The sequence below is a fragment of the Lampetra fluviatilis genome, chromosome 47 (assembly GCF_964198595.1).
Source record: "Lampetra fluviatilis chromosome 47, kcLamFluv1.1, whole genome shotgun sequence".
Taxonomy (NCBI): Eukaryota; Metazoa; Chordata; class Hyperoartia; order Petromyzontiformes; family Petromyzontidae; genus Lampetra; species Lampetra fluviatilis.
This window is the reverse complement of record NC_136321.1, coordinates 3,521,300-3,548,536: the sequence shown is the minus strand read 5'-3', so window position 1 is coordinate 3,548,536 and position 27,237 is coordinate 3,521,300. Positions and strand designations below refer to the sequence as shown.

The 27,237-nt window shown below is 51.3% G+C and overlaps 2 non-coding genes across 2 annotated transcripts; both read left to right on the top strand.

Annotated features, from left to right (window-relative positions):
* Positions 1 to 7,615: 7,615 nt before the first annotated feature.
* LOC144947959 (U5 spliceosomal RNA) lies at positions 7,616 to 7,729 on the top strand. Its single transcript, XR_013640119.1, has one exon. It is a non-coding gene; the product is annotated as a U5 spliceosomal RNA (small nuclear RNA).
* A 10,053-nt stretch (positions 7,730 to 17,782) lies between these two features.
* TRNAS-CGA (transfer RNA serine (anticodon CGA)) lies at positions 17,783 to 17,864 on the top strand. The gene has a single exon. It is a non-coding gene; the product is annotated as a tRNA-Ser (tRNA).
* The last annotated feature ends 9,373 nt before the right edge of the window (positions 17,865 to 27,237 follow it).

Sequence of the window (27,237 nt, the reverse complement as noted above, 5' to 3'; positions counted from 1 at the left end):
CAACCTGGTGCGCGGTGCGTAAACATCGTCGCTGGGGAGACAAAGGCGGTCGGGCGTGGTGTTGGCCCCCCACCCCCTCGTGTGCCGTGCCGGCCTTCATAGGTGCTCGCTAACAGCACTTGCCCCAACAGTCTGTTAAGGCTACACGGGGGATATTTATCTTTGTGAGTGACATACACCCACGTCACCCTCTCCCCGTGTCACTGGTGCCAGGCTAGGTGCACTTAGTGGCGAATGTTGTTGTTGTTGTCACACGTGGCGTAGTGAGTGCTGATTCAGACTGGAGCAGGACCATTGCCCGAAACGTCGCCTAATATGTATATATGGCATCGAGCACATGTGTGTGTTTGTGTGCATGTGACGTGTTTACCAATCATTGGGCGCGTGCAGCGTGTCGCTCTAGTAGAACCTCAACAGCCAATCAAAATTGAGCCTGGTTAGTTACTCGGATGGGTGACCCAATAGGATGTTGCCGTGTGTTGTAGGGATTGGCTGCGATGTGGCCAGGAGATGACATTACAGCTCTGGATTATTGAATCCATCTGTGCGGACCAGGTCCCCACGTCTCCACATCCCCGTGTCCTTCTGTCCCCGTGTCTTCACGTCCGTGTCTCCGTATCCCCGTGTCCCCGTGTCCTCTAGATCCCATGTCCCGCGTTGTTCCCGTGCGCGTCGTGTCCTCACGACCCCGTGTCCCACGTTCTCCCCGTGTCTGAGTGTCCTCACGACCCCGTGTCCCCGTGTCCTCACGACCCCGTGTCCCACGTTGTCCCCGTGTCCCCGTGTCCTCACGACTCCGTGTCCCCGTGTCCGCGTGTCCCCACGTGGTTATATTAAGCTCCAGTGTAAGCAGACACGGCCCGCGTGCGTGCCCGGCTCGCCGTGACCACGTGCTCAGTGACGACAGCACGCACGATAACTCCAACACGAAAACAACAACAAGAAGAACGCCGCGGATTTATCCGGGAAGGGGTCATGATGATTATGATGATGATGCAACTGTTGTTGTTGTTGTTGTTATTCAGCTTGTTTACCCATGAAAGCCTCACTGAGCAGCAACATGTCCGCAACACATTCCTGGCATACGAGTGCACAAAGACAAAGATCCCCCGTGTAGCCTTAACAGACTGTTGGGGCAAGTGCTGTTAGCGAGCACCCATGAAGGCCGGCACACCCGGCCGCCTTTGTCTCCCCAGTGGCGATGTTTACACAACGCACCAGGTCACCCATTTGAGGCTGAGTCGACCTAGGGGAGGCCCAGAACCGATTCAGATAATCGTCACCGGCGTTGGCCGTGAGCGGGAATCGAACCCGAGTTGCCGGGTTCGTAGCGCAGCGTGCGCTGACCGCTACACACACTCACGTACGGGTGCGATGTGTTTATTTGTTAACCTGTTTGCCCCGCAGAGCCCGAGTCTCAAGACTCCTGCTTCAGGAGGGTCCTGCCACGGGTTCACGGTCAAGGGCGATGTTGCTGTTGCTGCTGCTGCTGTTATTGCTGCTGCTGTTTGCTGTTGCTGCTGTTGCTGCTGCTGTTGTTATTGCTGCTGCTACTGCTGTTGCTGCTGTTGTTATTGCTGTTATTGCTGCTGCTACTGCTGTTGCTGCTGTTGCTGCTGCTACTGTTGCTACTGTTGCTACTGCTGATCGTGTTGTTATTGCTGCTGCTGCTACTGTTTGTTGTTGCTGCTGTTGTTATTGCTTTGTATAATTCCCATTGAGCAATTTACGACGTAAATAGTTTTGTTTGTCAATTAAATTTCACAACATTTTCTAATCGTGAATCCGACACACGATGGCCTAGCCTCGCGATCTCTGACGTCACGGGATCTCTGACGTCCACTGCCCAGCAAGCGGCGCGCATTGTCTACGGTGAATGCGCCCGCAGTATTATCCAGGGCGGCCTGCTGGGGCCGAACCGCGAATCTCTGGAACAAGCGGCGAACGCGCTATCAAACGACAAATGAAGCGCAGTGACGATTGCGTGATGATCGTAAGATTATTGTATGATGTGATGATAATGTGTTTTTAATGTTATGATGATGGGCATCATGTTGACGGTTAAATAATGTAATTGGTAATTGCATGGTGGTGATGATGAATTGCAATAACATTGACGATGTGAACCGCGGGAAGCCTCGCAGGAGGCAGCTGATTACATTGGGATATTTGGCCATGAATTCCATTCGGAATGGGAGTTTGGCTTCACGTGGGAGGAAAACGCAGAAGGCGGAGCAGTGGGAGACGCGGAGAGGTGGGAGACGCGGGGAGTGGGAGACACAGAGGTGGGAGACGCGGAGAGGTGGGAGACGCGGGGAGGTGAAGACGCGGGGAGTGGGAGACGTGGGGAGGTGGGAGACGTGGGGAGGTGGGAGACGTGGGGAGTGGGAGACGTGGGGAGGTGGGAGACGCGGAGAGGTGGGAGACGCGGGGAGTGGGAGACACGGAGAGGTGGGAGACGCGGAGAGGTGGGAGACGCGGGGAGTGGGAGACGCGGGGAGTGGGAGACGTGGGGAGGTGGGAGACGTGGGGAGGTGGGAGACGTGGGGAGTGGGAGACGTGGGGAGATGGGAGACGTGGGGAGGTGGGAGACGCGGGGAGGTGGGAGACGTGGGAAGGAGGGAGACGTGGGAGGTGGGAAACGTGGGGGGTGGGAGACGCGGGGAGGTGGGAGACACGGGGAGGTGGGAGACGCGGGGAGTGGGAGACGTGGGAAGGAGGGAGACGTGGGAGGTGGGAGATGTGGGGAGGTAGGAGACGCAGGGAGTGGGAGACGCGGGGAGTGGGAGACGCGGGGAGTGGGAGACGCGGGGGGTGGGAGACGCGGAGAGGTGGGAGACGTGGGGAGGTGGGAGACGCGTAGAGGTGGGAGACGCGGGGAGTGGAAGACGCGGGGAGTGGGAGACGCAAAGAGGTGGGAGACGCGGGGGTGGGAGACGTAGGAGGAGGGAGACGTGGGGGGTGGGAGACGCGGGGAGGTGGGAAACGCGGGGAGACAAGAGACGGGAGCTCTGAATAATGCACGGGGCCGGTTCGCGTGGCTGGGAAACGCGAGATGCGGCTCAATATCCCCGATCAATCCGACTCCGGCGAGGCCGCGTCTCACGGAGCGGATGTAGGAGAGGAGAGAGATTTGAGAGATAGATTTGAGATAGAGATTTGAGAGAGAGATTTGAGAGAGAGATTTGAGAGAGAGATTTGAAAGAGAGATTTGAGAGAGATTTGAGAGAGAGATTTGAGAGAGAGATCGGAGAGAGAGATTTGAGAGAGAGATTTGAGAGAGAGATTGGAGAGAGATTTGAGAGAGAGATTTGAGAGAGAGATTTGAGAGATATTTGAGATAGATTTGAGAGATAGATTTGAGAGAGAGATTTGAGAGAGAGATTTGAGAGATAGATTTGAGAGAGATTTGAGAGAGAGATTTGAGAGAGAGATTTGAGAGAGAGATTTGAGAGAGAGATTTGAGAGAGAGATTGGAGAGAGATTTGAGAGAGAGATTTGAGAGAGAGATTTGAGAGATATTTGAGAGAGATTTGAGAGATAGATTTGAGAGAGAGATTTGAGAGAGAGATTTGAGAGATAGATTTGAGAGAGAGATTTGAGAGAGAGATTTGAGAGAGAGATTTGAGAGAGAGATTTGAGAGAGAGATTGGAGAGAGAGATTTGAGAGAGAGATTTCAGAGAGAGATTTGAGAGAGAGATTTGAGAGAGAGATTTGAGAGAGAGATTTGAGAGAGAGATTTGAGAGAGAGATTTGAGAGAGAGATTTGAGAGAGAGATTTGAGAGAGAGATTTGAGAGAGAGATTTGAGAGAGAGATTTGAGAGAGAGATTTGAGAGAGAGAATTGAGAGAGAGATTTGAGAGAGAGATTTGAGAGAGAGATTTGAGAGAGAGATTTGAGAGAGAGATTTGAGAGAGAGGAATTGAGAGAGAGATTTGAGAGAGAGATTTGAGAGAGAGATTTGAGAGAGAGAATTGAGAGATAGATTTGAGAGAGAGATTTAAGAGAGAGATTTGAGAGAGAGATTTGAGAGAGATTTGAGAGAGAGATTTGAGAGAGAGATTTGAGAGAGAGATTTGAGAGAGAGATTTGAGAGAGAGATTTGAGAGAGAGATTTGAGAGAGAGATTTGAGAGAGAGATTTGAGAGATAGATTTGAGAGAGAGATTTGAGAGAGAGATTTGAGAGAGAGATTGGAGAGAGAGATTTGAGAGAGAGATTGGAGAGAGAGATTTGAGAGAGAGATTTGAGAGAGAGATTTGAGAGAGAGATTTGAGAGAGAGATTTGAGAGAGAGATTTGAGAGAGAGATTTGAGAGAGATTTGAGAGAGAGATTGGAGAGAGAGATTTGAGAGAGAGATTTCAGAGAGAGATTTCAGAGAGAGATTTGAGAGAGAGATTTGAGAGAGAGAATTGAGAGATAGATTTGAGAGAGAGATTTAAGAGAGAGATTGGAGGGAGAGATTTGAGAGAGAGATTTGAGAGAGAGATTTTGAGAGAGAGATTTGAGAGAGAGATTTGAGAGAGAGATTTGAGAGAGAGATTTGAGAGAGAGATTTGAGAGAGAGATTTGAGAGAGAGGTTTGAGAGAGAGATTGGAGAGAGAGATTTGAGAGAGAGATTTGAGAGAGATTTGAGAGAGAGATTTGAGAGAGAGATTTGAGAGATAGATTGAGAGAGAGATTTGAGAGAGAGATTTGAGAGAGAGATTTGAGAGAGAGATTTGAGAGAGAGATTTGAGAGATAGATTTGAGAGATAGATTTGAGAGAGAGATTTGAGAGAGAGATTGGAGAGAGGTGGGGGTAAACGCAGAGGCGTCAGACTGAAGCCCATTTCTAAAGTTCACGGCAAGGCGCAGCCCTGCAGCAGCTTGCTTTCACCGCTGCTGGCGGAAGGGGCCTCTTCCAATCGAGGTGGATCCACAGCGATCGTGACTCGAGCACGCTGGCCACACGTGGTGTTGGGAGAATGGTTGTGAGGTTACCCGTACGTTACCCCCAAACACGGCGACTCTACACCCCGTCTCTTGCGACGATGAACCCGTTGGCACTGCGTCTGATATCTTGTGAACACCTTTATACTGGTAGCAACCCACTGGTTCCACCAGCCCACAGGGGATTATTGTGTCCGTCCGTCCGTCCGTCGTGAAGGGAGGGGCTGGGTGGGGAGGGAGGGGCTGGGTGGGGAGGGAGGGGCTGGGTGGGGAGGGTGGGGAGGGGCTGGGTGGGGAGGGGCTGGGTGGGGAGGGTGGGGTGGGGCTGGGTGGGGGGTGGAGGGGAGGGGCTGGGTGGGGAGGGGCTGGTCACCCCGTGGTGCCCTTATAAAACTCAACGTTTAACCTACTCACGCCGGCTTGTGCCCGCCCTCACAGTCGGGCATATTTGCGGAATACACCACGCCGCCGTTGACCCTGGCCATTGACCGAGCAACCCAACGTTCCTACCAGCTCCCTCCGCAGGAGGAGGAATGTGTTCAGTACCCGACCTCGTTACAGACCAACTCACACCTCATTGGTCACCCCGTGCCCCTTAAAAATCTGAACGTTCATCCGACAAAGTCCCATCAAAAGGGAGAAACACAAACAAATAGACACAATTTATTTCCAAGTATTGAAACGGCTGTTCGCTTTATGGACCTGGAAACTCCCCTGTACAAGAATACGGAGATAAGCCGTGTGGTGATAGGCGTTAAGATCATTGGAACCTCATTTTCCAGAAGAAAAATTATGATAATTGTTTTTTTCCCCTTTTATCTGGCAACAAAACTGGCACCTTTTTTTACAAGGAGTCATGTTTGCATTGACGACAATACCTGCAGTCGGTATGCAAACAAAAAACACAACTCTGATAATGTATGCACTGTCCTTGAAGTTGATTGGTCCACACCCGAGACAGCTTTCCTTAGAGCCTAGTCTCACATGGTGTTGGACCAGATGACGCTAAAAGGCGCATAACTCAAAGACAATGCACCATCAGAGTATGAGAGCTCGGGGTAAGCATTTACACCATTGGAACCTCATTTGCCAGACCTTTTACAAGGAATCATGTCTGCATTAACCACAATACTTGTGGTCAGAATGCAAGCAAAACCCACACTCTGATAATATATGCATTATCCTTGAAACCGATTGGTCCACACCAGAGACAGCTTTCTTTTGAGCCTCGTCTCAATCGGTGTTAGACCAGAGGACGCCTAACAGAAGATGTTTTTTGTTTGCATTCTGACCACAAGCATTGTGGTTAACGCAGACATGATTCCTTGTAAAAGGTTTCGGTTTGGTGTTTTAACATCTTAACACAGCTGTTTTGTTTCCAGAAAAAAGGGGGAAAAACCTTGGATCATATTTTGGTACTGGCAAAGGAGATCCCATGATAATAATAGGGGTTTTCCCCCTTTTTCTGGCAACAAAACTGAAACCTTTTTACAAGGATTCATGTCTGCATTAACCACAATACCTGCAGTCAAATGCAAACAAAAAACACACTATGATAATATATGCATTGTCCTTGAAACGGATTGGTCCACACCAAGGGACGGCTTTCTTTGAGCCTCGACCCAATTGGTGCTCGACCAGAGGACGCCAAAAGGCGTACAGCTCAAAGACAATGCCACTATCAAAGTAACGAGGGCTCGGGGTGAGCATCTACATCATTGGACCTCCTTTGCCAGTACCAAAATATAATTTTAAAAAATGGGGAAAACCCTATTATTATATTTTGGTACTGGCAAAGGAGGTCTAATGATGAGATCCCATGATGTAGATAAACCGTGTGGGTTGACAGCTACGGATTTGCAATCGGCGCGTTGGTAGGCAATGACACTCAGAGGAAGACGTCGCTTATGAATACATCCGTTGACCACGTGTTCATAGAGAGAGAGGGGCAGAGGGGGGGTGAGAGAGTTGGAGAGCGGAGAGAGACGTGGGGGAGAGAGAATGGATCGAGAGCGGAGGGGAAGGGAGGGGAGAGAGCGGAAAGAGATTAGAGGGGAGATGATGGAAAAGAGAGGATGGGGGGGGGGAGAAGGAGAGTGGAGATAGATCGAGAGAGGGGAACGGAAAGAGAAGAGCGGAGAGAAGGGGGGAGAGAGAGAAGGATTTAGAGGACAGGACATAAGAGAGAGGGGAGGAGAGAGTGGAAAGACTTTTGACTTTTAAACAACTTTTATTGCCGCCAGCAGCAAAAGCACTGGAGGCGATTTCGATATGAAATACACAAAGTCACCAGCAAACAAATGAACAGACGCTACAAATCCACGCGCTGTGGCGCTTAATGCACCGCACACAACACGAAAGAAAAGTCACGTGGTGGTGGTTGTGGTTGTTGTGGTGGTTGTGGTGGTGGTTGTTGTGGTGGTGGTTGTGGTGGTGGTTGTTGTGGTGGTGGTTGTGGTGGTGGTTGTGGTGGTGGTTGTTGTGGTGGTGGTTGTGGTGGTGGTTGTGGTGGTGGTTGTTGTGGTGGTGGTGGTGGTTGTGGTGGTGGTCATCGCGCACGCCGCGGTGACGAGCGAGCGCTTCAGAAGGTGAACACCACGAGGGTGCCGTCCACGCTGGTACAGAGGGCTCGGGGGGGGGGGGGATAAAGCAGAGGGGATAGGATGGGGAGAGGAGAGAGAATCTCTGGTTTCTTTTCAAAGCGAATAAATCTTTCGCCTTTTACTAAATATTTCCGTGGAGAGGAGCAACGTAATTAGTGTAAACTATTTTGTTGCCCTTCCGTGGAAGGGCTCGCCATTTAAATAAAAAAGAATCTGTAATTTGCAAGTGAACTGTTGAAAACAAATAATAATAAAGGAGAGAGAGAGAAGGATGAGAAACAGAGAGGGGAAGGAGAGCTTCAAGGAGCAGTAGGCGATGGAGGAGGCCGTGTGCTCGGTGGCAGATGACGGGGAGCTCTGCATGCTGATATGAGCTACCCGTCGGAGGCCGTCGGACTGCGAGAAGGGCTGCGTGCAGAACGAGAGAGAGCGAGAGAGTGAGCGAGAGAGTGAGCGAGAGAGTGAGCGAGGGAGAGGGCGAGAGAGTGAGCGAGAGAGTGAGCGAGAGAGTGAGCGAGAGAGTGAGCGAGAGAGTGAGCGAGAGAGTGAGCGAGAGAGTGACCGAGAGAGTGACCGAGAGAGTGAGCGAGAGAGTGAGCGAGAGAGAGAGCGATAGAGTGAGCGAGAGAGTGAGCGAGAGAGAGAGCGAGAGAGTGAGCGAGAGAGTGAGCGAGAGAGTGGGCGAGGGAGAGGGCGAGAGAGTGAGCGAGAGAGTGAGCGAGAGAGTGAGCGAGAGAGTGAGCGAGAGAGTGAGCGAGAGAGTGAGCGAGAGAGTGAGCGAGAGAGTGAGCGAGAGAGTGACCGAGAGAGTGGGCGAGAGAGTGGGCGAGAGAGTGAGCGAGAGAGTGAGCGAGAGAGTGAGCGAGAGAGTGAGCGAGAGAGTGAGCGAGAGAGTGAGCGAGAGAGTGAGCGAGAGAGAGAGCGAGAGAGTGGGCGAGAGAGTGGGCGAGAGAGTGGGCGAGAGAGTGGGCGAGAGAGTGGGCGAGAGAGTGGGCGAGAGAGTGAGCGAGAGAGTGAGCGAGAGAGTGAGCGAGAGAGTGAGCGAGAGAGTGAGCGAGAGAGTGAGCGAGAGAGAGAGCGAGAGAGTGGGCGAGAGAGTGGGCGAGAGAGTGGGCGAGAGAGTGGGCGAGAGAGTGGGCGAGAGAGTGAGCGAGAGAGTGAGCGAGAGAGTGAGCGAGAGAGTGAGCGAGGGAGTGAGCGAGGGAGTGAGCGAGGGAGTGAGCGAGGGAGTGGGCGAGGGAGTGGGCGAGGGAGTGGGCGAGGGAGAGGGCGAGAGAGTGAGCGAGAGAGTGAGCGAGAGAGTGAGCGAGAGAGTGGGCGAGAGAGTGGGCGAGAGAGTGGGCGAGAGAGAGGGCGAGAGAGTGAGCGAGAGAGTGAGCGAGAAAGAGAGCGATAGAGTGAGCGAGAGGTGGGGGTTTTACATAAAGCTAAGTTTTAAAATGTAAAAAATAAACATTTACGAAATGATGAACGAAGCAAATTGCCGACTACACCGAGCATCTTCTTGTTTCCTCTGATCGTAAAAAAAAAGGAAGGGAGAGCGAGGGAGGGAGGGAGGAGGGGATATGGGGTAGCGTGGGGGACGCGCATGAATGAAACATGGGGGGCGCGCGCGCGCGTCCCCGGGGCGCGCGACTTGGCGGCGTCGCTGCGCCGTGAACGAACAGAGCCGCCGGCAAGTCCCGCCAGGGCACGGGACGCATCGTGCCGCACGAAGGCGTCACCGCCGTGGCGTCGGTACTTGAACGACGACGACGACACCACGACATTGCTTCGAGCGATCCACCAGCCTGCGTTTGTGATCTAGTCCACCACGTGCTCAGTCGCGTGTTGTAGCCGCACGTGACCTCAATCCCCGACCACGGCTAACATCGGCGAGGATGCTACGAACCCGTCCAGCCCACCACCACGACCATCACCACCCTGGGTCTCTCCCACGTCCCCGGCCATCGGACGAAGGCGGTGTGGTCGCCGCTTTGCGATGGCGCTTCTGCGGCCGTCTGGAACGCTCTGCCTTCCGATATTAGGAAGCCGCTGGAAGCTGTGCGCTCTCAAATCATCATCTAGACAAACTCATTTCTTTGCAATCGCTTTTTGTGTTTAGTCTGTTGGTGCGCACCTCCGATGAGCACGGTTGGCTACGTACGGTGCGAAAGAAGTTCAACACACAGCACATACATAACCAGTGTGGTGAAGTATGGACAATCACCCCCCCCCCCATTCCCCTACACGGCGTGGGTAGGCCCACGCCCGTCTCTCGACACCGCGAGCTGCGTGAGAAGCACGTGGCAGCACATCGGAAAGGTGGGGGGGGGCGTTGGGTCCGGCAGGAGGGGGGGGGAACTCTTTCCTGGGGGGGAGGGGGTAGAGGGGGGGGGTAAAGGGGGGAGGGTGGAGGGGGGAACTCTTCCCTGGGGGTGTGAGGGGCGGGGCGAGGGCTCCATTCCCTGATCGATGGGACCGTCCCTCGGGAGGGGTGGTGGTGGGGGGTGTTCGCTGCAGGGCCCATCTGCTAACGGGACTAATTTAATCACCCTGCCACTTAGCGGGTGTGTTGGGGGGGGGGGGGAAGAGTTGGGAACGCGGCGTGAGCACGCCTCGTGGACAACTGAAACTCGTCCGAAGCAGCCGCAGCAGCGGCGGCCAAAGAGACAAAGGGAATCAGCAGGCTGAGCGAGCAGTGCATCACCTTGTGTTCGAGAAGAGGCCCGGGGCAATGGTGACGCCACACGATCTCCGCAACTACAAAGTTCATCGCCAGGCGAAGTCCGTCGGCTCCTGTTCTTGCACGTGACGACAGCCCATCGTCGCAGTGGCTGATAGCATCGTCATCATCACGGAGACCCGTAGACTCACGCAGAGAACCACTGATTTTCATGGAGAGCCATCGACTCATATGGAGACTCAAGGGTTTTGTTGGAGACCCACCGACCCACGAAGAGACCGACTCACATGCAGACCCATAGAGTTCCATAGAGACCCAACGATTTACATGGAGACCCATAGACTGACGTAGAGACCCGTAGACTCAATGACGACGGCAGATAACAAGAGCGGTGTGATGGATTGATCAATGCTTTCATCGTCTGCCAACCTACCGACAGAGTAGCGATATGAAAACGACGACGGCGATGATGATGATGATGATCATGACAGGGGGAAGTTCAAACATCGATCATCGGAGAAGACATCGAGTCGAGCGTCTTCTTCACCGCGCGCGTCATACGAATCATCAACAAGACAAAGATGCCCCGTGTACCCTTCACAGGCTGTTGGGGCAAGTGCCGTTAGCGAGCAGCAGCACCTGTGAAGGCAGGCACGGCACCACGCCTGCAACAGCAGCAGCAGCAGCAACAGCAGCAGCAGCAACAGCAGCAGCAGCAGCAACAGCAGCAGCAGCAGCAACAGCAGCAGCAGCAACAGCAGCAGCAGCAGCAGCAACAGCAGCAGCAACAGCAGCAGCAGGAGCAACAGCAACAGCAGCAGCAACAGCAGCAGCAGCAACAGCCAACCCACTGCTTCATTGGCACCGCTGATGAGCCCAAACTCTCTCGTAGCATTGCCCGGCGCTTGCTGATGATCACGATGATGATGATGATGGAGTCTCAAGGTGCTATCTATGACCCCCAGATCTCGAGCTCTCTCTTACCCGCGCTGTGTGGCTCGCTCCGAACGGCCGCTCCTCGCCCCGTGACCATCGCTCGCTCGCTCACTCGCAGGGGTGAGATCGCTGTTTGAAATAGGGGGGGTAGGGGGGTAGGGGGGGGTGAATGCCACACCCCTCCCCCCCTCAGCCCCCCCCCCCTTTCCTATTCTCACCCCCTCCCCAAACTCCCCCCCTCCTCCCCCCCGTATCTGACGCCCTCAGCCACATTCGCTGTCGGCTCTAACAACGCAAACATCAACATCGGCGTCACCATCGGCGTGGTTGCGTTCGAATGTGAGTCACAACATAACCAGCCACACAATCAGCCTCCTCCTTCCCGTATTTGTCTCGCCACACGATCACTTTAACGCGCAGGCTTTCGCGACCAAGTTATTCCTAATAATTCTGGCTAATTTGCCTGATGAAGCTGGTCGCAATCTCCAGCGAAACTTCGCAGCGCTCAAATTGTCAATGCTGTGGGGCTCCCTCCAACGCCACCGCTGTGTTGAAGCAGTTTCAAATTTTTTACACGCACCTTTACATCATCCGCACCTAGTTTACACAACAAAGGCTCATTCCTAACAGCGTACTTCAGCCGCACCGAACCTCACAAAAATAATATTCAGGGCCTACCTTGGCTCCTCCCACCCTCAACCAGTATATATACAAGGACTGTTTCCTTGGAATTTCTCTCACTTGATACAGCTATCGTGCTGTGACGGTTCCACCTGAAGACGGAAGCTTGTGTTGCCTCCGAAACGTCGTGATTTTTATTTTATTTTTATTTTACTTTTATTAATTTAATTTTTTTACCTACGTGACTTTACCGAAAAAACCTAAGAAAATACAGCTTCTAATTGCCACGTTTTGTTAACGTGACCGACCTCATTCATTGGTGGTGGTGGTTTAACAACACAGCAGTTCTATTCACGCGAACGAACCCAACACACCTTGATTACGAACCTCCACGTGATCTAATCAACGTATATTTTTTACACATTCCATCAGCCGCACGGCCCTCTCTGAGAGCACGTAACTTCGCGAGCTGTGATGAAACATCAAGCTACACTCGGAGCCGGTTTCGACACTCAACGTCTCATCAGCAGCGTGAGGATTTTCCTGAGCCATTGCTTGCGTACTGCCAGATGCGTATATGCAAGGACTTGTTTGCGCTTGCAGTGTCTCATCAGCAGAGTCAGGCTTGGCTTGCTTGAGCCAGTGCTGGCGATATGCCGACAGATGTTCAGAGGCGACAACTCTCCGGCCTCAGCTAAATAGCATCGCCCCCCGAGAGCAAGCACCCGGCAGGACCCTCTTGCCAAGGAGTCACGGGGCAGGATCCTCTTGACAAGTAGTCACCGAGTCACGGGGCAGGAGCCTCTTGCCAAGGAGTCACGGGGCAGACCCTCTTGACAAGGAGTCACGGGGCAGGACCCTCTTGCCAAGGAGTCACCGGGCAGGATCCTCTTGACAAGGAGTCACAGGGCAGGATCCTCTTGACAAGGAGTCACCGAGTCACAGGGCAGGATCTTCTTGACAAGGAGTCACGGGGCAGGACCCTCTTGACAAGCAGTCACCGAGTCACAGGGCAGGATCCTCTTGACAAGGAGTCACGGGGCAGGACCCTCTTGCCAAGGAGTCATGGGGCAGGACCCTCTTGCCAAGGAGTCACGGGGCAGGACCCTCTTGCCAAGGAGTCACCGGGCAGGATCCTCTTGACAAGGAGTCACAGGGCAGGATCCTCTTGCCAAGGAGTCACCGAGTCACGGGCAGGATCCTCTTGCACAGAGACGCGTGCACGCCCACGCGTCTCTGTGCATTGCTGCGTGGTGACTCAAGGCCTGGGAAGGCCTCGAGCCAGCGGTGGATAGAGCATTGCCGTGGATTATGATGGCGTGGTGGTGTTGTTGTTGTTGTTGTACATCGGGGTCCACGTGACGGCCGTGCAACCACTAGATGCCGCTATATTCTTACAAGAGGATCTTGCATCGTTACAATGCGGGGCGGAAGCGATTCGTGGCACGTGGGTGCCCCCCCCCCCCACCCCGTCCCGCCACCACACACAACGATTTACTGTCCTAGAACTCCGCTTGAGCAATCATCAGGCGCGTGCAGTGCTCCTCTTAACGCGGTTCGACTCTCGCGTGATGCTGGCAGCAGCAAATGTTGTTCAGGAGATAAAATGTCAACGTCAAGGTTCAGCTGCTGCTGCTGCTGATGATCACGACGAGAGGGCTTCAGCAGAGAGACAGAGAGTTCGTGTCGTCATGGGACCTCCTTTGCCAGTACCAAAATATACTGATAGGGGTTTTCCCCTTTTTTCTGCCAAACAAAACTGACACCTTTTGTTCACCCCGAGCTCTCATTACTCTGGTAGTGCGTTGTCTTTGAACTGTGCTCCTTTTGGCGTCATCTGGTCGAACACCATATGAGACTAGGCTCTAAAGAAAGCCGTCTCTGGTGTGGACCAATCAGTTTCAAAGACAATGCATAGATTATCAGAGTATTGGTTTTTTTTGCATTTGACTGCAAGTAGTGTGGTTAATGTAAGCATGATTCCTTGCAAAAGGTGTCCGTTTTGTTGCCAGAAAAAATGGGGAAAACCCCTATTAGTTCGTGTCGTGTCGCTGTTCCTCCGCCGTTGGAGAGGCCCAGACCACAGTGGGCTCACTGTGCGGTCCGTAGTGTGGGTCACATGGCCACAGTCGCAATCCTCTTGCGTGTGTCGTTAGTGTGTCTCTATGAGTCTCTGTGTGTCTCTGTGTCTCTATGTGTCTCTATGATTATCTATGTGTCTCTATGTGGTCTGTGAGTCTCTATGTGTCTGGATGCGTCTCTATGTATTTCTATGAGTCTCTATGTATCTCTACGGGTCTCTATGAGTCTCTATGAGTCTCTGTGAGTCTCTATGTATCTCTATGTGTCTGGATGCGTCTCTATGTATTTCTATGAGTCTCTATGTATCTCTACGGGTCTCTATGAGTCTCTATGAGTCTCTGTGAGTCTCTATGTGTCTGGATGCGTCTCTATGTATTTCTATGAGTCTCTATGTATATCTACGGGTCTCTATGAGTCTCTATGAGTCTCTGTGAGTATTTATGTATCTCTGACGTGTCGTGTCGCTGTGTGTCTCTACGAGTCTCTGTGTGTCCCTGTGCGTCTCAATGTATCTCTGTGTTTCTATGTGTCTCCATGATTATCTATGTGTCTCTGTGTGGCCTGTGAGTCTCTACGGGTCTCTGTCTCTGCGCGTCTCTATGTATCTCTACGGGTCTCTATGAGTCTATGTATCTCTATGAGTCTCTATGTATCTCTACGGGTCTCTATGAGTCTATGTGTCTCTATGTGTCTCTATGAGTATCTGTGTACCTCTACGGGTATCTGTGTATCTCTGTGAGTCTCTATGTATCTCTTAAAGGTCTCTATGTGTCTATGGCTTCACGACACGGTCCGTAGAGTCGGTTGCACGGCCGTCACCGCCCCGCGTGTCGCGTCTTTCATCCGCTCTCTCGCGCGCGTCATGCGGGTTACGTAACAACGCCAGCGCCACACGCTGCCGCTGGGAGATTGAATATTGCTTCTGCTGCTGCCTCCACGCACCGCGAGATTAATAAAGATGGAAATAGCCTTGGCAAGTGCCTGCGAAGATCAGCGGTGACCCGCGATACGAGACCGCTGGCGTCCGCTCGCATGACGCCAGGGTCCCCCGTGCACTGCACATCAACGGCGATTGTTCTCGACGTCGTCGTCGTCGTCGCGAGACGTGGTCGATCCACTGCTGGATGCATCGCTCGCCACGTCGACCGTCTCTCTCGCGCGCATCGTTGATTCACCACGCACGGTGAAGAGCTGTCGTTGGTGGTGGTCAGTCGCTTCTGAGAAAGAGCCACGCAGTTCAGAGGCCTTACTTTGTATAATAACAATACATCGTACCGGTAGGAACCTCCTGGTTACACCAGCCCACAGGGGATTGTTGTGTCCGTCCGTCCGTCGTGCATCCAAAAATGGGAGGGGTGGGGCTGGGTGGAGAGGGGAGGGTGGGGAGGGGCTGGGTGGGGAGGGTGGGGCTGGGTGGGGAGGGTGGGGAGGGGCTGGGTGGGGAGGGTGGGGCTGGGTGGGGAGGGGAGGGTGGGGAGGGGCTGGGTGTGGAGGGGAGGGTGGGGAGGGTGGAGCTGGGTGGGGGGTGGGAGGGGTGGGGCTGGGTGGGGAGGGTGGGGAGGGGCTGGGTGGGGAGGGTGGGGCTGGGTGGGGAGGGTGGGGAGGGGCTGGGTGTGGAGGGGAGGGTGGGGAGGGTGGAGCTTGGTGGGGGGTGGGAGGGGTGGGGCTGGGTGGGGAGGGGCTGGTCACCCCGTGGTGCCCTTATAAAACTCAACGTTTCACCTACTCACGCCGGCTTGTGCCCGCCCTCACAGTCGGGCATATTTGCGGAATACACCACGCCGCCGTTGACCCTGCAGGCCATTGACCGAGGCACCCAACGTTCCTACCAGCTCCCTCCGCAGGAGGGATGTGTTGTGGCTTAGTAATGGTGACCACCCCCGCTGTTCTCCCACGTGGAGCGAAATTCTCGTTAAAAGTGGAATTCGTGGCCAGACATCCCGGTGTAGCAGGGCCCTCCTGCAAATGAGTCGCGAGACTCAGCGAGGCTTTCCTGGGTAAATAATGGGCTTCGTCATCATTGTCATCATCATCATCAACTCATCATCATCACCATCGCAATGTTCGATCTCGCGATATTCACACGGGCATTGTACCGACCATCCCATCACAGAATCATCACCGACTTTAATCATTATAACCATGATGCAAACATGACAACTGTCATGTTTATTTACAGCCCTTTGGGGCCGTCCATAAATGACGTCACGCACCTAGGGGGGGGGGTCAGACATTTGTGACGATGTGTGACGAGGGGGGGGGGGTGAGAAATGTGACGTCACGTAAAAATGCGCAACTTTAAATAAATATAGAAAACACGTTCTACTTAATTAAATATACTTTTTAATAAATGTTTTCTCCTACAACATCAGAGTGCAGCGCCACATTAAATACGCACTACAATGACAATCGTTTAAAGCGATTTGAAGCATGTTTCTTTTTGGGGGGGGGGGCAGAGCTTTGTGACGTCATATTTGAGGGGGGGGGGGGCAGAGCTTTGTGACGTCATATTTGAGGGGGGGTCTGACTTTTTCTGACGTCGTGTGACGAGGGGGGGGGGTCAAAAATTGTCCAAAATCGCGTGACGTCATTTATGGACGGCCCCTTTGCTGGACTGAGTCCTACCCCCGGCGATTGTTTGACCATACTTCACCTCGCTGGTCACTGCGGAGCGATGGGATCGCGCTGATGGGCATCGCGACATCACAGCGCCTCCCCGTGGCTGCTCTACGTCAGCGAAATTGCGCAATGCCGCGTGATCGATACAAATAATAAAGACATATTATACTCTATGGTTCTTTCGGTAAAGTCATGTAGGTATAACATTGATTCAATTTAATTAATAAATTAATTAATAAATTAAATTGAATACATTTTATTTTATACAATAAAATTAAATAAATTTAATTTATACGATAAAATACATTTTATTTATTTTATACAATAAAAGAAAATTAATTGTATTTAATTTTCTTGGTTCTTTCGGTAAAGTCACGTAGAAGGGAAATAATAAAATAATAAAAATGAGACAGACCTGTTCTTCACCTTGCGTTGTGGCCGAAAGTCGTGAGAATTATTTTATTATGTTTTTTTTTATTTTATTATTTCCCTTCTACGTGACTTTACCGAAAGAACCAAAGAGTATGGATCCCTGCAGTCACGAAAACTTCAGATCTAGAAATAATCAAGACACTTGCAGAATTACTTCAGAATAGATTCCGAAACGTTGAATCAGCTGGCGACGCTGCCGAAGCTCTCGCTTGCAGTGGGGCACAAGCAGCGTCAACAATCAAAATCAACCCAACGCGTTCGTCAATAAGAGCACTGGGTAGCCTTACAAGGAAAAACACCATAGGCGACTTCTAGATTTGAAGCTTTCGTGACTGCAAGTATTCATATTCTTATGTTTTTTTTCGGTAAAGTCACGTAGGTAAAAAATAAAAATTCATAATTTTACTATTATAAATTTTAATTTTTTTACCTACGTGACTTTTACCGAAAAAACCTAAGAATACCATAGGCGACGTTTCAGGCAATGGGCCTTCTTCACAGCACATCGGATCGCTTGTCGTGTTGCACCACCCCGCCACTGCTATCCGCAGAGCACGCGCCGGGCCGAGAATAGGGACTGCTCGGAGACACTCTGACGCAGGCCCATTGCCCGAAACGTCGCCTATTGTTTTATTTTAAGGCCACAGTGCTGTTGAAAAATGCGTTGCTTCTTAAAAATTCCCTGATTTCGAGTATCATACCTTGAGCATAGTTTAGGTGCTGTGAAGAAGGGTCATTGCCAGAAACGTCGCCTATTCTTTACTTATATGTTTTCCTTTAAACGCCACGCCAATGCGTTACGTGTTTTTTTTTTATCGCAACGTAATCGACGCGTCGTCGTTTGCAATGCACCCACCTGGTCACCGAGTCAGCCGAGGAGCACGTGGGAGTCATGGTGGCCGAGTGGTTAAGGCGTTGGACTCGAAATCCAATGGGGTCTCCCCGCATAGGTTCAAATCCTGTCCATGACGTCCTATAAAAATATTTTTATGTTTCCATTTCAAAACTTCCATTCAATGATCAATGCGGTTAATCGATGCGCCCCCATCAGCATCATCGGCCACGATCGAAACGCTGCTGGATGAAGGCCTCACCAAGCCCAAGTTCCCCTCGGGGCTCAAATATGAATGGAAAACGAAATACGCAGCACAAAGCCATGCGATTGTGGCCATGCGACCCACACTATGGGGCCGTACATCCATAAAGTCACAGAGTGATCTTGATTTTAAGCTTTCGTGACTGCAGGGATCCATACTCTTTGGTTCTTTCGGTAAAGTCACGTGGGTAGAAATAAAATATAAATACATTACGACGTTTCGATTGCAACACAAGCAATCATCATCAGGTGAGAAAACCACAGCAATAATTTGTGTTTTTAAGTGGGAGAGAGATGCCGTGGTAAGAGGCTATATAGGTAAGAGAGGGGGAGGGGCAAGGGGGGGAGAGGGAGGATAGGGGGAGGGGCAAGGGGGGGGAGAGAAGGGGGGGCGTTGCGTGGACGCTAGAAGAGGGACGTGAAGATGGACGGGAGGAAGTGGGCGGGGCTGGAAGTGGGAGGCCGAGAGAGCTGGGGGGGGGTGGGGGGGGATGTGGGGGGGGGATGCGGGGGGGGGGAAGTTCACTCGGAAACACGGGCGGTGCACGAATGACAATGCAGCAGCAATGTCAATGCAGCAGCAATGACAATGCAGCAGCAATGTCAATGCAGCAGCAATGCCAATGCAGCAGCAATGACAATGCAGCAGCAATGTCAATGCAGCAGCAATGACAATGCAGCAGCAATGTCAATGCAGCAGCAATGACAATGCAGCAGCAATGTCAATGCAGCAGCAATGACAATGCAGCAGCAATGTCAATGCAGCAGCAATGACAATGCAGCAGCAATGTCAATGCAGCAGCAATGTCAATGCAGCAGCAATGACAATGCAGCAGCAATGACAATGCAGCAGCAATGACAATGCAGCAGCAATGACAATGCAGCAGCAATGTCAATGCAGCAGCAATGACAATGCAGCAGCAATGACAATGCAGCAGCAATGACAATGCAGCAGCAATGTCAATGCAGCAGCAATGTCAATGCAGCAGCAATGACAATGCAGCAGCAATGCCAATGCAGCAGCAATGCCAATGCAGCAGCAATGTCAATGCAGCAGCAATGTCAATGCAGCAGCAATGACAATGCAGCAGCAATGTCAATGCAGCAGCAATGCCAATGCAGCAGCAATGACAATGCAGCAGCAATGTCAATGCAGCAGCAATGCCAATGCAGCAGCAATGACAATGCAGCAGCAATGTCAATGCAGCAGCAATGCCAATGCAGCAGCAATGACAATGCAGCAGCAATGTCAATGCAGCAGCAATGTCAATGCAGCAGCAATGACAATGCAGCAGCAATGTCAATGCAGCAGCAATGACAATGCAGCAGCAATGCCAATGCAGCAGCAATGCCAATGCAGCAGCAATGTCAATGCAGCAGCAATGTCAATGCAGCAGCAATGTCAATGCAGCAGCAATGACAATGCAGCAGCAATGTCAATGCAGCAGCAATGCCAATGCAGCAGCAATGACAATGCAGCAGCAATGTCAATGCAGCAGCAATGACAATGCAGCAGCAATGACAATGCAGCAGCAATGCCAATGCAGCAGCAATGCCAATGCAGCAGCAATGACAATGCAGCAGCAATGACAATGCAGCAGCAATGACAATGCAGCAGCAATGCCAATGCAGCAGCAATGCCAATGCAGCAGCAATGCCAATGCAGCAGCAATGTCAATGCAGCAGCAATGACAATGCAGCAGCAATGACAATGCAGCAGCAATGCCAATGCAGCAGCAATGTCAATGCAGCAGCAATGCCAATGCAGCAGCAATGACAATGCAGCAGCAATGTCAATGCAGCAGCAATGCCAATGCAGCAGCAATGACAATGCAGCAGCAATGTCAATGCAGCAGCAATGTCAATGCAGCAGCAATGACAATGCAGCACAGAGTGATGCACAGAGACCCAAGGAGATGCACAGAGTTGCAGTCCAGACAAGCCACAGGAACGCGATTTGAGAGTATTTGCGACAGATTTCCACATAAGCTACTTAGTTGAGCTACCGTGGCCAAGGTCACATCTGAAAAAAGAGCGATATAGTTCGATTAATCGATTTCTAATCGAAATTTTAAACAATGCGATTATCAAATCGCAAAGGCTGCGATTTTTTGCAATTTGAAAAGTCCTGTGACTTATTGGAATTGTTTTATTTTTAATTATTAGAATTTTATTTAACTTCAAAATTGTTCTACGTTTCATTGTTTATATTTCAATGAAACCATTTTAATAAATACATGTTGGAAGCAATTAATATCTTTTAAGTTCTCATCCCTGCATGATAATTTATAGAGCAGTTCATATGTTGATGGTATCATGTGGCAATGCTCCATCACATGTTTAAAATCCATTACACAGTGAGTATTCAACTGAAGCTTGACTTTAAAAAATGTAATCGCAATATCTATCAGATAAATCGCAATTAGATATTTTCTCCCCAAATCGTTCAGCCCTAGTTCGGTGGGCCGTACCTGGCAAAATTTTTTTTTTTATAATATCTGAGTCTTTATTTGAGTGGCCGATGTCAGCTACTGCTGCGTATAATCGCACAGGCATTGAGAACGTAATTTTAGCTGTGACGGTCCCACCTGATGACGGAGACTTGTATTACCTCCGAAACGTCGTGATTTATTATTTAATTTTATTTCCATTATTACTTTTATTAACTTTTAATTTTATTTTTTACCCACGTGACTTTACCGAAAGAACCTACGAGTATGAATCCTTGCAGTCACGAAAGCTTCAAATCTAGAATTGGCTGTGTGCACACACGGGTGCAGTGGCGCCCTGTGGCCACGGGAGGGAGACACTGCAGCAGCGAGTCGCTGACACAGAGAGGTGAGTGAGATCGCTACCGTGTATGACGCGTGCTAAAAGATAAACCACTTCTCACGGCTGCCTGTCACTCACAACAAGACAAAGACCCCCCCCCCCGCCACATAGCCCTTCACAGGCTGTCGGGGCAAGGGCTGATGTTGTTACACATCGTAACAGGTGGTCATTTGAGGCTGAGTCGACCTAGGGGAGGCACAGGACACGGTTCAGATAATCGGCAATCGTGTTGGCCGTGAGCGGGAATCGAACTCGGGTCGCCGGGTTCGTGGCGCAGCGGAGCGCTAACCCCTACACCACCGCTCCCCAAAACACTCAAGATAGGCGGGCGCACACACACACACGTGCACACACGCACACACATGTGCACACACGCACACACACGTACACACACACACGTACACATACACGTGCACACACACACGTGCACACACACACGTACACATACACGTGTACACATACACGTGCACACACACACGCCCAGACGAAGCTAATGAGGCTCCATTTAATTTGAACGCTTCTTGATTTTTGTTGCTGTAACCAAACTCTCTTGATAAATAGTAGAAAAAAAGGAAACGAAAACAAAGACTAAATGTGTAGTGACATCGCGAGCTGTCACTGTTGTAATGCTGGCCCTAGACAGGCACGGCGTGCGGTGTAACGACACCACGAGGTTGTGGATGCAGTACCGGCCCCAGAGGCGCTCGGTCAGCGCTGATTGACAGCCCGTGGATTCCACCACGCTCGGTGTGCAGTGCCAGCCCCTACCAAGGGTGGCACAGTTGTTTTTTTTACAATCGGGTTTAATTGTCTTTTTAAATCCTTTATATTAAGTTCACTTGCTTGCTTGCTTGCGCGCTTACGACCGTGCAAATCCTTCGGTCGTTTTTTAACCCACTTCCCGTGATCCAATCGAGCTGACATTTTGCACACAGACTCGTTGTGCGTGACAGTTTCTTTTCGTGAAAATTTTTTTCCAAAATTTTCCACTTTTTAGGAAAAAAATTTCATATTTCATTTAAAATACCAATGTGATAAAAATGAAACTCTTACTCAAGAAAAACAGAAATGAATAATAAAATAAAACCGATGCCACGCATATAAATGATTTATAGTGAAAAACTTTGTTTTTACGGGTTAATTTTTTATATTAAACCCGATCATCTGAGATTGGGAGAAATCCGGTTAAATTGGTTCTAATTGCAGAACCGCACTTCTCAACGATTGGCTTCATCCATTCCAAGCTAAGGAACTCACTGGCGATGTCCACGATTGTGGATGAGAAGCTCGTGTTCATCACGACCAACCTGCCCGCCGCATTCTACGACTACCCCGTGCCCGACGGCCCCCCCCCGAGTACGATAGCAGCAACGACGAGGAAGCAGCCTAAGCCTTGGATCAGAGTTTCGTATTCATTACACCAGCTTTTAATTCCCCGAAATCGGGTTTAATTGTATTAAAGAAAAAACCCGATGCCTGCCGCTGGAAAAATCTTTTTTTCCACCCAATGGGCCCTACAGGATCGGCTGCGAGAGCGCTGGCCGTAGGGAAGGGGTTACTGGGGGCACGCTGGTTGACCCAAGAGGACACGTGACCGCTCAAGTCTACAGAGGGGGCCCCGAGTGGTCACGTGGACTGAGCCGAGATGCCGCTCGAGGGGCTCTGGGAGGTGGTCGTGGCCAGGGGCGATGCCCGCCACGCCGCAGAGGGCTATCAGCCGTGTGTGTGTGTGCACGTGTGTACGTGTGTGTGTGTACGTGTGTGTGCACGTGTGCGTGTGTGTGTGCACGTGTGTGTGTGCACGTGTGCGTGTACGTGTGTGTGCACGTGTGTGTGTGCACGTGTGTGTGTGCACGTGTGTGTGCACGTGTGCGTGTACATGTGTGTGTGCACGTGCGTGTGTGTGCACGTATGTGTGTGTGCACGTGTGTGTGTACGTGTGCATGTGTGTGTGCACGTGTGTGTGTGCACGTGTGCGTGTACGTGTGTGTGTGCACGTGTGTGTGCACGTGTGTGTGTGCACGTGTGTGCACGTGTGCGTGTACGTGTGTGTGCACGTGTGTGTGTGCACGTGTGTGTGTGCACGTGTGTGTGTGCACGTGTGTGTGTGTGCACGTGTGTGTGTACGTGTGCATGTGTGTGTGCACGTGTGTGTGTGCACGTGTGCGTGTGCACGTGTGTGTGCACGTGTGTGTGTGCACGTGTGCGTGTACGTGTGTGCACGTGTGTGTGTGCACGTGTGTGTGTACGTGTGTGTGCACGTGTGTGTGTGCACGTGTGTGTGTGCACGTGTGTGTGTGCACGTGTGTGTGTGTACGTGTGTGTGCACGTGTGTGTGTGCGCGTGTGCACGTGTGCGTGTACGTGTGTGTACGTGTGTGCACGTGTGTGTGTGTACGTGTGTGTACGTGTGTGCACGTGTGTGTGCACGTGTGTGTGTGCACGTGTGTGTGCGCGCGTGTGCGTGTGTGCACGTGTATGTGTACGTGTGTGTGTGTACGTGTGTGCACGTGTGTGTGCGCGTGTGTACGCGTATGCACGTGTGTGTGCACGTGTGTGTGTGTACGTGTGTGCACGTGTGTGTGTGTACGTGTGTGTATGTGTACGTGTGTGTGTGTGCACGTGTGTGTGCGTGTGTGCACGTGTGTGTGTACGTGTGTGTACGCGTGTGTGCACGTGTGTGTGCACGTGTGTGTGTACGTGTGTGTGTGCACGTGTGTGCGTGTATGTGTGTGTGTACGTGTGTGTGTGCACGTGTGCACGTGTGTGTGTGTACGTGTGTGCACGTGTGTGTGTACGTGTGTGTGTGTTGTTGTTCATCCTGAAGAAACCTTCGTCTACGTCCTACTGAGGTCTCAAAAACGTGAACCTGGACCCAAGCTGTGGTCCGGTCCGTAGTAGCAGTTACGTGGTAACTAGTGTTGTTAGTCTGGTGGTCACCACCCGGTTAACTACAAAAGTTACGGTGTAATTAGTGTAGCTAGCCTGGTGGTCACCACCATAGGTTGTTATTCTGTTAAGGGGCAGTTACCGAGTGTGTTGGTGTTAATAAATGTGTTTGCCTGCACAGAGTACGTCTGCGACTCAGTTGAACTCACTACAAATGAACAAAACCACGTGTGGGGCAGTCACGGCGAACATCTGTTGGGCGAGTTGCGCCGAGTGGCAAAACGTGTCGGGTCACAGTCGTCGTCATCATCATCATCATCACCGTCATCATCATCAGCGTCATCATCAGCGTCATCATCATCGTCATCTTCATCACTGTCATCATCAGCGTCATCATCATCAGCGTCATCATCATCATCATCATCAGCGTCATCATCATCATCGTCATCTTCATCACTGTCATCATCAGCGTCATCATCAGCGTCATCATCATCATCAACGTCGTCATCATCATCATCACCGTCATCATCATCGTCATCACCATCATCATCATCGTCGTCGTCATCATCATCACCGTCATCACCATCACCGTCGTCATCATCGCCGTCGTCATCATCAGTCGTCATCATCACCGTCATCATCATCATCGTCATCATCACCGTCATCACCATCACCGTCGTCATCATCGCCGTCGTCATCATCAGTCGTCATCATCAGTCGTCATCATCACCGTCATCATCATCATCAACGTCATCATCATCGTCATCATCGTCATCACCATCATCATCATCGTCGTCGTCATCATCATCACCGTCATCACCATCACCGTCGTCATCATCGCCGTCATCATCACCGTCATCATCATCATCACCGTCATCACAGTCATCATCATCACCACTATCATCATCATCACCGTCATCACAGTCATCATCATCACCACTATCATCATCACCACTATCATCATCATCACCGTCATCACAGTCATCATCATCACCACTATCATCATCACCACTATCATCACCGTCATCATCATCATCACAGTCGTCGTCATCATCACGACCACGCCAACGGCCTCCCCGGCTGGGGTGACCGGTCAAGCAAAATCGATCCATTCCAATCAGCTCGATTAATCGAACCCAAAACATTGAAATGTACGACTTGGGGGTCGTCTGGTCGAGTGCCCGGTGCCCCTTTAAAGATGAGAGCGGCGGCTCCCCCCCCCCCCCCCCCCGTGCCACCCACGGCGACACGTGCGATGAAGGTGCCAACGATGTCACCAAGCCCAATCGTTCACCTCCCGTCCAGCGGCACGCGTGCGGAGAGCGGTGCGGCTTCTGTCCCGCCCCCCCCCCCCCAACTATATCCGTCTTATCCGATTATGTTGACCAATTGAAGCGGTAATCTGTCGAGTGATGGGTTCATTCATCTGTTATCGGCTGAATCCGTCACCTCGAGGGTAATAGGATTACAGCCCAGCTCTTGAATAAACCCCCCCAACTCGATTCGCTACGATGGAAATGACTCGGAGATGGACCGCTGAGTGCAAGCACGAGGGGGGGGGGGGGTGGGGGGGGGAAGAGTGGCGGCGCAGTGGTTAGCGCACTGCGCCATGGACCCGAGTTCGATTTCCAACATCGGTGACGAGCGATGTCCGATCCTCGCCTCCCGATGCCTTTCGCCAGCCCGCTGTGACCAGCGTGGCGAAGTATGGTCAAACAAAACTCCACTACAGATCAGGCGTGGAGGGGGTTGGGGCGGGTGTGGTGTTCATCCTTCGGTGAATTATAATTGTGACATATTTTATACTGCAAGTAAATCTCAAAGCAAAACAGGCAAAATATATTAAACACAAAAACCCAAACACGTCCGCCAATAACACAGCGGCCTTCAAAAAAACGACATTGTGCACGGCCGCTAACCCAGCAGCAGCAGCAGCAGATGAGTGTATCAAATATATAAATGCGATTGCTTTACAGAGGAAGGGCTGGCAACTGAACGTAAAGCAAAACAAAAGGCCGCATGACGACGCAACAATCCCCTTACTCTCAAAGCGTCGTCACCCAAAAAACGCCATCGCGTCACGGCTGGGCAATGTCGGCTTGGACCGTCAAATATCAAACTAAACTATTTCTTATTTTACCGGGCGAGCTCTACAGCTCTTGCTTCAGAATCGACCTGACCAATGATAGTTCAACCGAAGTGGCTTATCGTGTGCAAATACTCTGAACGCGTGTTGATGATTCAAAATGTGGACGCAAAAATCGGAGGACCCGGAGAAAAATTCCCCAAAATATGCAGGGCACCTGGGTCGGGATTGACCCCACGCCCTCATCTCTACCAGGCGAAGGTAGTCAACATCTCGCCACCGCCGCCGCGCCCAAAGCAGAGGTCGCAAACGGGTTTTGATTCATCTTCTTGGTTCTTTCGGTAAAGTCACGTAGAATTTAAATAATAAAATGATACAATTTCTATTATATTCTTTTATTATGTTTAATTTTCATTCTTTTATTATTTCAATTCTACGTGACTTTACCGAAAGAACCAAGAAGATGAATCCTTGCAGTCACAAAAGCTTTAAATCTGGTTTTGATTCCTTACCCATACCCGTATCCGGCCGCACCAGGGTCGAAAACGGGTACCCGTACCCGGGTATCGGGTAGGGTACGGGCATCGGGTACGGGTACCCGATTGCGACCTCTGGGATGAAGCCATGTTGCAGGCGCGGGTGGGTTGATTCTAGGAACTTGAATTGTGAGAAGAGACAAGACGTTGGGATATGAGTGACAAACGGTGACTCACCAGTGACTCACGGTCTACCCGTACCCGTACCCGGCCGCACCAGGGTCGCAAACGGGTACCCGTACACCCGTACCCGGCCGGGTATGGGTAGCCGGGTATCGGGTAGGATACGGGTATCGGGTACCCGGTTGCGACCTCTGGCCCAAAGCGAGTTTGTGCACAAACGAGCTTCTGCAACGTCTCATTCCGTGGGAGTGCTGCGGCACGCGTCCCTACGCGCAGCGCCGGGCGACGCACCGGCCGTAGCCCAACCGGAGAAAGAAAACACCGAAATGTATCCAAGTACTTCTAGATTTGAAGCTTTCGTGACTGCAAGGATTCATACTCTTGGTTTTTTCGGTAAAGTCACGTAGGTAAAAAAAAAAATGAAATTTAAATTAATAAGAAATTCATAAGAAATTTATAAGAATAAATAATAGGCCCCACTTGATGCAGCAAATCTGGCTGTGACAGTCCCACCTGATGACGGAGACTTGTGTTGCCTCCGAAACGTCGTGATTTTTTCTTATTTATTCTTATTAATTTGAATTTCATTTTTTTTTACCTACGTGACTTTACCGAAAAAACTAAGCGTATGTATCCAAGTACATCTCCAAAAACGATACTCGCCGAGCCGAGAGTCAAACGACTCCCAGGTTTCCGTGACGCTCGCGCCGGAGCATCGGCCGGGGCCTCCCTCCAGCCGTGGCCAAGCGGCCCGCGCCGTCGTCTCCCTCTGGCAGAGCGGGC